The sequence below is a fragment of the Carassius carassius genome, chromosome 10 (genome assembly GCF_963082965.1).
Source record: "Carassius carassius chromosome 10, fCarCar2.1, whole genome shotgun sequence".
Lineage (NCBI taxonomy): Eukaryota > Metazoa > Chordata > Actinopteri > Cypriniformes > Cyprinidae > Carassius > Carassius carassius.
The window spans coordinates 15,850,556-15,863,259 of NC_081764.1; the positions used below are offsets into that span (position 1 = coordinate 15,850,556).

General features: G+C 41.5%; 1 protein-coding gene across 4 annotated transcripts in view; it reads left to right on the forward strand.

Annotated features, from left to right (window-relative positions):
* LOC132151868 (PEX5-related protein-like) overlaps positions 1-12,704 on the forward strand; it is a 107,440-nt gene that overhangs the window by 49,090 nt on the left and 45,646 nt on the right. The window lies entirely within an intron of this gene.

Consider the following 12,704-nt stretch of genomic DNA (forward strand, 5'->3'; position numbering starts at 1 on the left):
AGACCAAATCAAGTAAGCTTATGAGAAATCTGAATCAAGGAATACATTTGGAAAATCTTGAATAAATTATGACAATTTTCATTTTTGGGTGAACTATCCATTTAACAGAAGTGAAAAAGTAGCAACTTATAAAAAATATTTTAACAAATATTTTATGTATATATATATATATATGTGTGTGTGTGTGTGTGTGTGTATTAGGGATGGGACGATAACCGGTTTTATTGATAACCGTGATAAAATGTGCTGAAGGTTAGTAATATCGTTTAAAAATGAATTATCATTAAAACCGTGTTTGATTATCGCAGTTTTAATAACTCACTATTAAATCATGTCCAGCCAGCAACAGTCTGACGCAAGCGCAGCGCACAATGTTTTTTTTGTTTTTTTTCGAGAAGGAATGGCGAAAGTCAGTGACTTTTCTATGCTTTTCTATGCTTCTACACTTTTCATTGTAAGGAAGGAAATGCCACAGAATTTAATCTTTCTTTAAATTAAGTGCATAGAGTTGCTTGTTTTATTAGTTGTTTGTTGATTATTAAATATAAAACTTGCTGAAATGTTTTCAGTGTGAGCATCAACTATTTTTGAACACTTTCATCTCGTTTCAACAAAACCGTGATAATATTGATAATCGTGATCATTTTAGTCACTATAATCGTGATATTAAATTTTCATACCGTCCCATCCCTAGTGTGTATATATAGTTTTTTTTTTAAAGAAGCACAATAAGATAAATACAATATACAAATTAAACTCATTTTTCAGATACTGTAGGTTTACATTTATTTATACGTTAAACTTTTTTTTCACTTTTTTTTTTTATTTAACGTCTTTTGTTGGTTAAAATTAATGACAAATAGGTATTTAATTTGGAATGCTGTCCCTTTAAGACGGAAAGCATGCATGAAATACTGACACATGGCTAGTTTTCACCCACCTGTTCACGTTCACTTAATCCATAACCTACTGTATTTACGAGAGATACTCTACAAAATAAACATTTGTACTGTTGTGTGTGTATTAGAGCGCTGAGAACTGATCGCGCGCTGTATGTCAGAACTGAGGAAATGGAGCGCGCGCATGAGAGAGAGCACTTTTATCAGCGTGATTTCGCCTTCACTAACTTTAAGTTAATAACAACGAATTGTGACTCCCGGGAAAAACGGGTCGTCTGGTCACCTCATCCCTGCCCCATCCCTGGTGCTGAGGCCATTGTTTCAGATCGCTAGTTCGCATTTTGCAGCTGTTATACTGACTAGATATGCAAACGGCCCTTATTCGATCGCAATCCAATGACGGGGACGCACATTTTGAAGGACAATAGCCTATAGGATGTATTTTGAATGTCCAATAGTTCTCAAATAACATTATAGTCCAGTCTCGTCTAGTTAACGAAAACGCGGCATTAATTTCGTCATAATTTCATCATCAGATATTATTTTTAGCTCATCAACTCTTGTCTTAGTCACATAAAAAACGTTTCTTAAAGAATATTTTTCCTCGTTGTCTTCGTTAACGAAATTAACACTGCTAGCGTGCCGTGCATTGACTGCAACAAACTCATAGACTGTAAAAAATATGGACAAAGCGTCTGTGACGTCACCCATAGACTTTCTGAAAAACGGGTTTGAAGCCGTTTATGGGGGGTATGGGCTGCGCCATCTTGGAAAATCTTGGGAAATCCTAACCCCGCCCACCTTCTGACGCAGCGCGCTTCACTCAGCTCATAACCTTTGCCTATTTATGAAAAAACAAAATATAAAACACAAACCTGCCTCTTTTCATTTTAAATATAATATAAAAATATTAAACATCTTATGGTCAAGGCAATATGTGCATTTGTACTAAACAACAGATTTTGCAGTAAACAACATTACAGATCATCTTCGTTGTATTAAAATTTAAAATGACAAAACTCAACCCAGTCTCTTTTTGTTAAATTTCAGTTTTATCAATATTAGCCATTATAAAAGTATAAGTAAAAGGTATAAGAAGCTATACAAATAAAGCAAACAATTCAGTTAAACATACAAAGTCAGCGCTCTAGTCTAACTTTTAACTCTAATAAGTTAAATAGCTTATAAAGTTATGAAACTTCCCCTCAGCCAAAACGATTGCCCAGGGAAAAAATTATAGATTTACGAGACCAGAAATCGCCCATTAGATATACACAAGATGAATTATATCTCATGTTTAACCACTACAGAGACGCCAGAGTCCGCTGCATTGGCGGCAAACTTTAGAAGGTCTAGCCGAGGAAAGACTGCTTCAGGCGGGGTACATGAACGCCGAGCGCTCGGTCATCGCTGGATCAACTGGATAAAATTTTCATAAATCTTTAAATAAACCACAGATTTGAGCTTTAAACAACTACATTCTCGCCTGAAAACCTCTTAAAACTACATTTCATGATACAGAAACAGTAGTATTATATGTCAACTGTATTAAAAAATGGCGCTTCTTGTTGTCATTCTCCGTGGCGCTGCCTTGTCAGCTGTCAATCAAGCTGTCACTCAAAGTTAACCACACCCTTATTGTCATATATTTTATATCTAAATACGATCTAAACTAACGAGTTAGAAAAAAAATCACCCCCCTCACAGTTGTCAGGCACTCGGAAGCTATCGAAAAATACAATAAAAGTCCATGGGACCAACTTGTAAAAACATGAATTTATGCTGTGAAAACGGGGCTATGGACATTTGCTCCCTTTTGGGACCTTCCCCTGGCAGATTTTCGATGTATTGCAGTTTTTCGCACTTCCGGGTAGGCTTCATTTTTCAGATCAGAATGTTGCCGCTTGAACAAACTAAACACAGTCACTGATGAGTGCGCTAAGGCAGGACCAAACCATTTCATGCAGATACAGGGGGGTGGTCGGTCAATATGGATGTTTTATTTTTTGGTCAATGGTGATATTTAACTTTTATTGCCAAAATAAGTAAAATCAAAGACATCATTCATTTTATTATTATTTGAAATATACTCAATGATGTTTTATATAGTGTATAATATAATAAAAATTTTAAATTAGTTTTTACCTATTTGTTGGGCCCCCTGTCAGTCAGGGGCCCTTGGAATTGTCCTAACCCCCCCCCCCCCCCCCCCCCATAGACCCCTTAAAAAAATTATTATAATTATGACAATATATACTGTACATACATAAAATGATTGTATTTGACATTTCTGTCACTTCTGATATGAAGTTATGACCCTAATGTTAGCCTATGCATAATACTCTTAAAGCTCTTTTTTTTTTAAATCTTGGCTTACATACATTTTTACATATGCCATGTCACGCCATATCATAATTAAACTAGCATCTAACAATGGACAAAAATTTTGTTGGTGTTGTTTTTTTTTTTTTTTTTTACCTATGGTTCTCTAACCAAAAAGGTTGCCATATTTTGGCCCCTGATTAAGCACTTAAAGAATTTAGGGGAAGCATTTAAATAATCTTGTGAATGCACTTAAAGAATGCAGAATCGAATCAAAGATAATGAAATAAGCTTTTACTTAGATTGATCAGTGTCTAATGTAATCAATGATACTTTTCAACCACCATCTCTGAAACTTTCCAGGTGTACTAATCTATATCTCTGCATGAATTGATCAGAAATTATCCCAGATTAGCAGAAGAATGTATTCCATCTCTGTTTAGTCCCTGAAATGCTCTAGATCGGCAGCCGAAAGTACTCCCAGCACAGGGAGAAAATTAAAATCATTAAATGAGCGGTCCGCTGCATATTGAGGGAATAATTCTATGTGCAGCATGACTTACTGTTGCAGCTGCAAATTGGCATAAATGATCACACTGAAGAACTGTTTATATTTATAAAACATGGCATGCAATCTCTCACAGCACTTCACTATAATACCCTTTGTTAGAGCCAGCTGTGACAGTAGAACACTGTGGATTGGCTTGTTGAAGTCAGTATTAGGAATGTAGTGGGTAATATAAATACACGAGAAGCACCTCTGATAGTATCAAGGCAGTTTTAACTCTGTAAGGAGATTGGAACCTCTGCTGATACATCTGTCATGAACATTTAACGGTGGCAGGTATGTGTGATGTCTGGCTGTGACTCAGATCCAGGAACTTTGAGCTGCTCTGAGGAGAAACGCCTTAAGAATGGTTTTCGACAGTTATGGTGTGGTCATGCATGTTGTGGTGCCTCTCTGTTTCTTATCTAATAGGGATCTTGAAATTTTTCATACTATGCAATACCTTTTGGTGTCCCAACCATATACAGTAGATATAACTCAATGTTTAAATAAGAAAATCATATTTGTTTTCTTTTATCACAATATCACAAACAAGTAAATAAAAAAAACATGTTTTTGAGAAATATTGTTTTGAGTTTTCATATATCTTAAATTTTAAATAAACAGAAAAAATACCTTAAAACTATTTTCACTGCTGGTAAATTTCACAAAAACAGCAAGACATTGAATTAAACATGAAAATGCTAAGCAGAAAGACTGAAATAGTATTTTCTTATAAAACATATTTCTATAATCTTTGTTTTACTTACAACTTTGATTTTTTTTTTTTTTTTTTTTTTTTTTTTACAGTGTATTAGCATTTGATGCAACTTGATCAAAGTGATGCAAAGTGTTCCTGTAGCTCAATTGGTAGAGCATTGCGTTATCAACCGCAAGGTTGGGGTTCGGTTCCCTGGGAACACATGATAGGTAAAAATTGATAGCCTGAATGCACTGCAAGTCGCTTTGGATAAAAGTGTCAGCTAAATGCAAAAATTCCATTTTAATTTATATTTTACTTGATGAATTCTGTGAATTCTGTGAAACGCAGGCGCCACCTCGACATCACTACATCACCTACTCTAATTCTAGCGACCGCGCCATCTGCTCCTCAGATTTCCTGCTGGAGAAATCTTGTCGGCAGCGAGAGAAGCTTGTCAGCAAACGCAGCATCTCGTTTCCTATTCAGCAAACATGGGTTACACGAGTAACCCGAGACATTCTATTTCATATATTCACTTAACGCTGAATAGCTATGATGTACAAGAAACAATATACCACACCCGCCAAGCTAAATGCTGCCATATCTGGCCCAATGCAAAATACACCAGGGTAACCTCAAATGGCTGGTTCAAGCGGAAGAATCTGAGAACCAAACCCTTATTGGAAGGATTTGCACCATTAGAGTGGTCCACATGGGTGAAGCCTCTTGTCCTCAACAGAAGCAAGAGGAGGAAGGCAGAAGGAGTGAAGTATAACCACCTGGGAACGAAATGACGTGGACAAGACCTTGGGGACATAGTCGGGTCTGGTCCATAGGAATACCTTAACAAGGCCTGGAGCAATGCATGACTCGCTAACAGAGAGAGCAAATCTCATATGTGTTTGATAGAATCCAACGTCAACAGGAACTTCACCTTAAGGGTCAGAATTTATTCAGGAGCTGACTCCAAAGGCTCAAATGGCAACTCAAAAAAGCACTCCAGGACATGTAGGACTTTCCGATGAGAGCCAAAGTAGTCCTAAAAAGCTTAGTTGGGAGGGGAGCACAGGACTTCCATGAGGGGGCTGTAGACAGTGACAAGGCTGTGGCCAGCATGTCCTCAATCACCAGAATAGGGGCATAACCCTGCTCTACTAAACCAGCTTTGGTGGAGTTGGTGAAGTCAGGGACCGCCATGCTAGTAAGCATGCAGAGAAAGACTGTTTCCAGAATCTGGAGATTTTGTGATGCAGATCACTGAAAAACGGCAGCTTTCTTCATGCAGGACAAGAATTAGGGCTGCTCAAAAAGCACTTGTCAAGCTTAGAGGACTGGGACTTACATGGTTCATTCAGCCTGCCAATCAGTATTAAGCTTTTCGGTAACATGTGTTAACACGTCCACTAGCTCAGTATAGGCCGCTGAAGGCTGCACCTCCTGGCCGCTAGATGGGAGAATGTGAATTGAAGTGAGGCCAGTTTGCTCAAACTCTATAGCCTTGAGCTCCACATCCGAACGCTAGGCCTCGGATTCACGGAGGGTCTCAGCAGCCTCCGGAGCAGTACAACAGTGGAAAGCGGATGACCCCTTCTCAAACACCACAAGTCTAAAATGTGATTATTTTAAAGGAGGGTGATTCTTTTCTTAACCCAATTTTAAAGTTACAGAATTTAGAAGGTCCAGCATAACAGTGGCCCTAATAGCTAGTTCAGTTGTATTCCAGAGACCAGGAGGGAGGTGGAGCGGCGGAGGACTAGGGGGAGGGACGGAAGGCCAGGTAAAATGGGGAAAACAGAGACAAGAGGACCAGGTAGAATGGGGAAACAGAGACAAGACGACCAGGTAAAATGATAAAACAGAGACGAGACGACCAGGTAAAATGGGAAAACAGAGACAAGAGAAGTGCAACACAAAACAAGGAGTCCAGGAGGATGGTGGACCGCCGGAGGATCAGGGGGAAGGATGGAGGGCAAGGTCCTTAGAGGGAAACAGAACGAAAGACACAGACTAGAAACCCAGGAGGGAGGTGGACCGGCGGAGGATCAGGGGGAGGGACGGAGGGCCAAGTCCATAGGAGGAAACAGAAAGAAAGACACAGACAGAACAACAACAAAAAAAAACACAAAAACACAAGTCCAAGAAGTACATCACGTGACGCCCACCAGGGCATAGCAGAAGACCACCATAACCATGTGGTCAGGACGGACGCCCCCCAGGGCGGAGCAGAAGACCACCACAACCGTGTTGTCAGGGCGGAAGCCCCCCAGGGCGGAACAGAAGACCACCACAACCGTGTGGCCGTCCCAACAGGAGGACAAGTCTGGTTGGGCAAGTCTAAAACATAGAACATGAACATGTTAAGGGTAGCCTCCGTGGCCACAACAGGAACAGTCGGGTGCTCAGAGAGTTCGACTGAGACATGACGAGTCTCTGGAAGTTCCGCAGAGGCAAGGAGAGACTCTGGTAGTTCAGCAGAGATGTGGAATGGTTCTGGTAGTTCATCAGAGACGTGGAGAGGCTCAGATAGTTCGGCAGAGACGTGGGGAGGCTCTGGTAGTTCATCAGAGACGTGGAGAGGCTCTGATAGTTCCACAGAGAAGTGACGAGACTCTGGTAATCCCATGGTGTTTATACTGGATTCCAGAAGATCGGTGCTGACTTGACTCTGCTCATGAAGATTATTGGTGACTTGCATTTGTTCATGAAGATCATTGGTGACTTGTATTTGTTCATGAAGATCAGTGGTGACTTGCCTTTGTTCATGAAGATCACTGGTGACTTGATTCTGTCCTTGAAGATCACCAGTGACTTGAATCTGTCCTTAAAGATCACCAGTGACTTGACTCTGTCCTTGAAGATCACCAGTGACTTGATTCTGTCCTTGAAGATCACCAGTGACTTGACTCTGTCCTTGAAGATCACCAGTAACTTGACTCTGTCCTTGAAGTTCAACGGTGACTAGCCTTGATTCAGGAAGGTCCACGGTAACTAGCCCTGACTCCGGAAGGTCAATGGTGACTAGTCCTGACTCTGGAAGGTCAACGGTGACTAGCCCTGATTCTGGAAGGTCAAAGGTGACTAACCCTGACTCTGGAAGGTCCATGGTGACTAACCCTGACTCTGGAGGGTCCACGAGCACCTGACTCGACTCTGGAGGGTCCACGAGTCCCTGACTCAACTCTGGAAGGTCAACAGGAACTAACCCTGACTCTGAAAGGTCAACAGTGACTGACCCTGTGTCTGGAAAGTCGATGGTGACTAGCCCTGACTCTGGAAGGTCGACGGTGACTAACCCTGACTCTGGAGGGTCCACGAGCACCTGACTCGACTCTGGAGGGTCCACGAGCATCCGACTCGACTTAGGAGGGTCAACCGGAACCTGACTCAACTCTGGAAACTCAACGGGCACCTGACTTGACTCTGGAAGGTCAACAGGAACTAGCCCTGACTCTGGAAGGTCGACGGTGACTAACCCTGACTCTGGAAGGTCGACGGTGATTAACCCTGACTCTGGAAGGTTGACGGTGACTAACCCTGACTCTGGAGGGTCCATGAGCACCTGACTCGACTCTGGAGGGTCAACCGGAACCTGACTCAACTCTGAAAAGTCAACGGGCACCTGACTCGACTCTGGAAGGTCAACAGGAATCTGACTTGATTCTGGATGGTCCACTGGAACCTGACTCAACTCTGGAGGGTCAACCGGAACCTGACTCAACTCTGGAAATTCAACGGGCACCTGACTCGACTCTGGAAGGTCAACAGGAACTAGCCCTGACTCTGGAAGGTCAACGGTGACTAACCCTGACTCTAGAAGGTCGACTGTGATTAACCCTGACTCTGGAAGGTCAACGGTGACTAACCCTGACTCTGGAAGGTCCGTGAGCACCTGACTCGACTCTGGAGGGTCCACGAGCACCTGACTTGACTCTGGAGGGTCAACCGGAACCTGACTCAACTCTGGAAAGTCAACGGGCACCTGACTCTACTCTGGAAGGTCAACAGGAATCTGACTTGATTCTGGAGGATCAACTGGAACGTGACTCGACTCTGGAAAGTCAACGGGCACCTGACTCGACTCTGGAAGGTCAACAGGAATCTGACTTGATTCTGGAGGATCTACTGGAACGTGACTCGACTCTGGATGGTCAACAGGAACCTGACTCGACTCTGGATGGTCCACTGGAACCTGACTCAACTCTGGAGGGTCAACTGGAACCTGACTCAACTCTGGAAATTCAACGGGCACCTGACTCGACTCTGGAAGGTCAACAGGAACTAGCCCTGACTCTGGAAGGTCAACGGTGACTATCCCTGACTCTAGAAGGTCGACGGTGATTAACCCTGACTCTGGAAGGTCAACGGTGACTAACCCTGACTCTGGAAGGTCCATGAGCACCTGACTCGACTCTGGAGGGTCCACGAGCACCTGACTTGACTCTGGAGGGTCAACCGGAACCTGACTCAACTCTGGAAAGTCAACGGGCACCTGACTCAACTCTGGAAAGTCAACGGGCACCTGACTCAACTCTGGAAAGTCAACGGGCACCTGACTCTACTCTGGAAGGTCAACAGGAATCTGACTTGATTCTGGAGAATCAACTGGAACGTGACTCGACTCTGGATGGTCAACAGGAACCTGACTCGATTCTGGATGGTCCAGTGGAACCTGACTCAACTCTGGAGGGTCAACGGGAATATGACTCGACTCTGGAGGGCCAACCGGAACCTGACTCAACTCTGGAGGGTCAACGGGAATATGACTTGACTCTGGAAGGTCAACCGGCACCTGACTCAACTCTGGAGAATCAACGGGAACCTGACTCAACTCAGGAAAGCCCACTGTAGCTGCCATCCTCTGCAGTGGCTCCGGGCTGGCGGCCATCTTGTGCAGTGGCGCTGGGTTGGTGGCCATCTTTTACTGTGGTGATGGCTCAGGAGACGTAATGTGAACACTCCTGGGAATCTCTAGGATCTTTGACAGCATGGAGAAATAATACAAAAACGTCTCAGCGGCCATCTTGGGCATTGGCGCTAAGCTGGCGGCCAACTTGCACCATGGCGCTGGGCTGGTGACCACTTTGTGCTGTGGCGCTGTGCTGGCGTCCATCTTGCCTCGTGGCGCTGGGCTGACGGCCATCTTGTGCAGTGTCGCTGGACCTGCGGCCATCATGGGCAGTGGTGCTGGGCGACGGCCATTCTGCGCAGTGGCTCTGGGCTGGCGGCCATCTTGTGCTGTGCCGCTGGGCTGGCGTCCATCTTGCCTCGTGGCGCTGAGCTGGCGGCCATCTTTTGCTGTGGTGTTGGGCTGGCTTCCATCTTGCCTCGTGGTGCTGGGTTGGCGGCCATCCTGTGTAATGTTGCTGGGTCGGCGGCCATTCTGCGCAGCGGCGCTGGGCTGGCGGCCATCTTGTGCAGCGGCACTGGACTGGCGGCCATCTTGTGCAGCGGCGCTGGCTAGGCAGACTTGTGCCTCCTTTCCCCTCTCCGTCCACAATGGTGAGACGGCGGCTCCCATCCGAACTCAGGGTCGACGGGGGGACATATTGGAGAGTGATGCCGGACCTTTGATTGAATTGATGAAGAATTATATTTATTTTATTAATCATCATGGAAGAACACCTATTTTCTCTGAATGCTAAAAAATTCAGCTAAATCTTCAAAATGGAGACAAACAACATCAAGCAGCTTACAACATGGAAAACTTATTAAACATTATTTTATTTTTTTGTTTGTTGCAAAACTTGTGTTGGACTGATGAAATTCCTCCTGTTCTATAACTGTATTGCACTTCTTTGAATTGCAGTTCCATAAAATCCTCTTCCTCTCATTTGATTGCAACTCATGAATGTTAAACCACTTGAAATTATTTTCACACATCACAAACAGATTACTGCTGTCTTTCTAAATAATTATTTTTAAACTAATTAAGTGAAATATATTAATTAAACCCATGCATTGGTCCTCCAAGATAATTTGGACATGTGATGGTTTACAAACGAGTGAAAATGTTGTGACTCAATTTGGAAATGTGGCACATCGTACAGGAGATGTTAAAAAGGTGAGATTACTACTGTTAAATCAACTGAGTGTAATTAATTACTTGAGAAATCCCATTTGAGAAAGTATTACATTGTAGCAGTATACAATGTATTTTTACTCAAAGAATATATTAGTTCGGCACAGACACCAGCTGATACCAGGAACTTGTGAAATTAATTACACCATAAGATGAGGTAATTAAGCATTTTACTCACTATCAGTTTATTTCACCAACTGATTTGTGCCCCTGTCAACTCACCTTTAGTTTGTGTAAACTGTCAGCTGGATTGACTGTAATGAAAATGCAGGTCAATCGTGAAATTTAAAGTAATTTTTGTAGCAAGGATTATTTAAATTACCTTAAGTGACAGTAGATGTATAATGTTACAGTAGTTTTCTATTTCAAATAAATGCTTTCATTTTGAACTTATACTATTCATCAAAAATATCCTGGAGGAAAAAATTAAATATTAAGTTTCACAATTGTTTTCAGCATTGATAATAGTAAGAAAGGTTCTGAGCACCAAATCAGCATATCAGAATTATTTCTGAAGGATCATGTGACACTGAAGATTAAAGTAATGGCTACTAAACATTTAGCTCTGACATCACAGAAATAAATTAGAATTTAAAATATATAAAATAGACGTTATTTTAAATTTTCAATCTTAAAAAAATGCATGTTATTTTCTTTATTTTTATCTTTAATATCATTTATTATGTACTGGATACATGTTTAGGTTTGGTAAGATATTTTGAAAAATATCTTACCAAACCTAAACATGTATCCAGTACATGCAGATTGTTTTTCCAGATAATAATACAGGCAAGATTTTTTATTACAATGATATCACAGAGGCAATGACAGTGAGCATGTTTTATATTTGGAGGCTGTGAGACCCCAGACTTAAGTAAGGTAATACAATATTGTGATGGCCTGGATTTAAACCACACAATTCTTATATATATATTTATCTTTGCAGTTGATCAAATAAAATAAAATAGAATTGACATAGGAAAATGTGATGTCTTGATCAGTGTGATTTCTGTCCTTTTTCATTAACTAAAATTTATCCATGGCTCTAAATTTAGTTAAATGTATTGTTCATTCCGAATTTGTTGTTGTTCCCGTTATTGTGAAAATGTGTATTGTTTTGTTTCCTCTTGTTTTGTTTCATGGTGCTGGCCTCCTCCTATAAATTCAGTGTATGTTTTGTCTAGTGAGGTTGTTGCTTTTTGTATCCTGGTAAAGGTGGTGTGGAATGTTGTCCTCTGTCAGTTTGAGAGGATCATGCCCAATTATGTCCTTTGTGAATCTCCTGCGATGTAATCCACATGGAATACCATTTTTGGCCTTTTTCCTCTCTAATGAGGTTTGATCACTTTTATCGTGCATAAACAAGAATTAATAAATCTATCACAATTGAAGACCACTTTGCTCCCTGTTTTGTGGCTATGGACTAATTCTTTTGTTGTGATCTGCTCAGGCTCATGACGGATCTTTCACAAATATGTATACTGCATTACATTACAGAACAGTTGAAGTTTTTTAGAATACAATTTTTAAATACAAATTTTATCTATACTCACTTCTCATTAGTATTTTAGTATCTGTCTGATGCAATGTTAAAATTTTATGAGCTATTAAAATGACTTTGGGGTGTCTTAAGCCACAAACAAAACATTTAACTTTAGCAACGCTTACACTTTATATCAGTCTAGTAAGATGTAAACGTTTGTCTGCACACACAAGTGTTTTTGGTCTCCATTAATAGCATTATGTTCTCTGGAGAGATGTCTCTCAGGTCACGTACTCACAATGGCACTAGACCACTAAGACACAATCACAGGGTAGAGTGAATGAATTGAGCACTTCTCATTTTAAGAATGACGACATTGTGATTCAGAGAGAGAGATTACTTTTCTTATCTCTAATGGCAGAGCCATGCTAGATTAGACCATCAGGGAATACATTTTATCGAAAAAAGATGGCTGGAAAGTTTTAAGGTGTAAACTGTGTGAGGTTTTTTAATAAACAAGATTTTGCAAGGATGCAGAATTTCATATTTATAAAACTAATGCCAAAGTCACTATACCAGACTAGAATTTGAAATGTAGAGGTGCATGGTGTTTTATTTAAGGATGACTGTTCAAACTGCTAGTGGCTAGATCAGATACTTACTGCACAGCA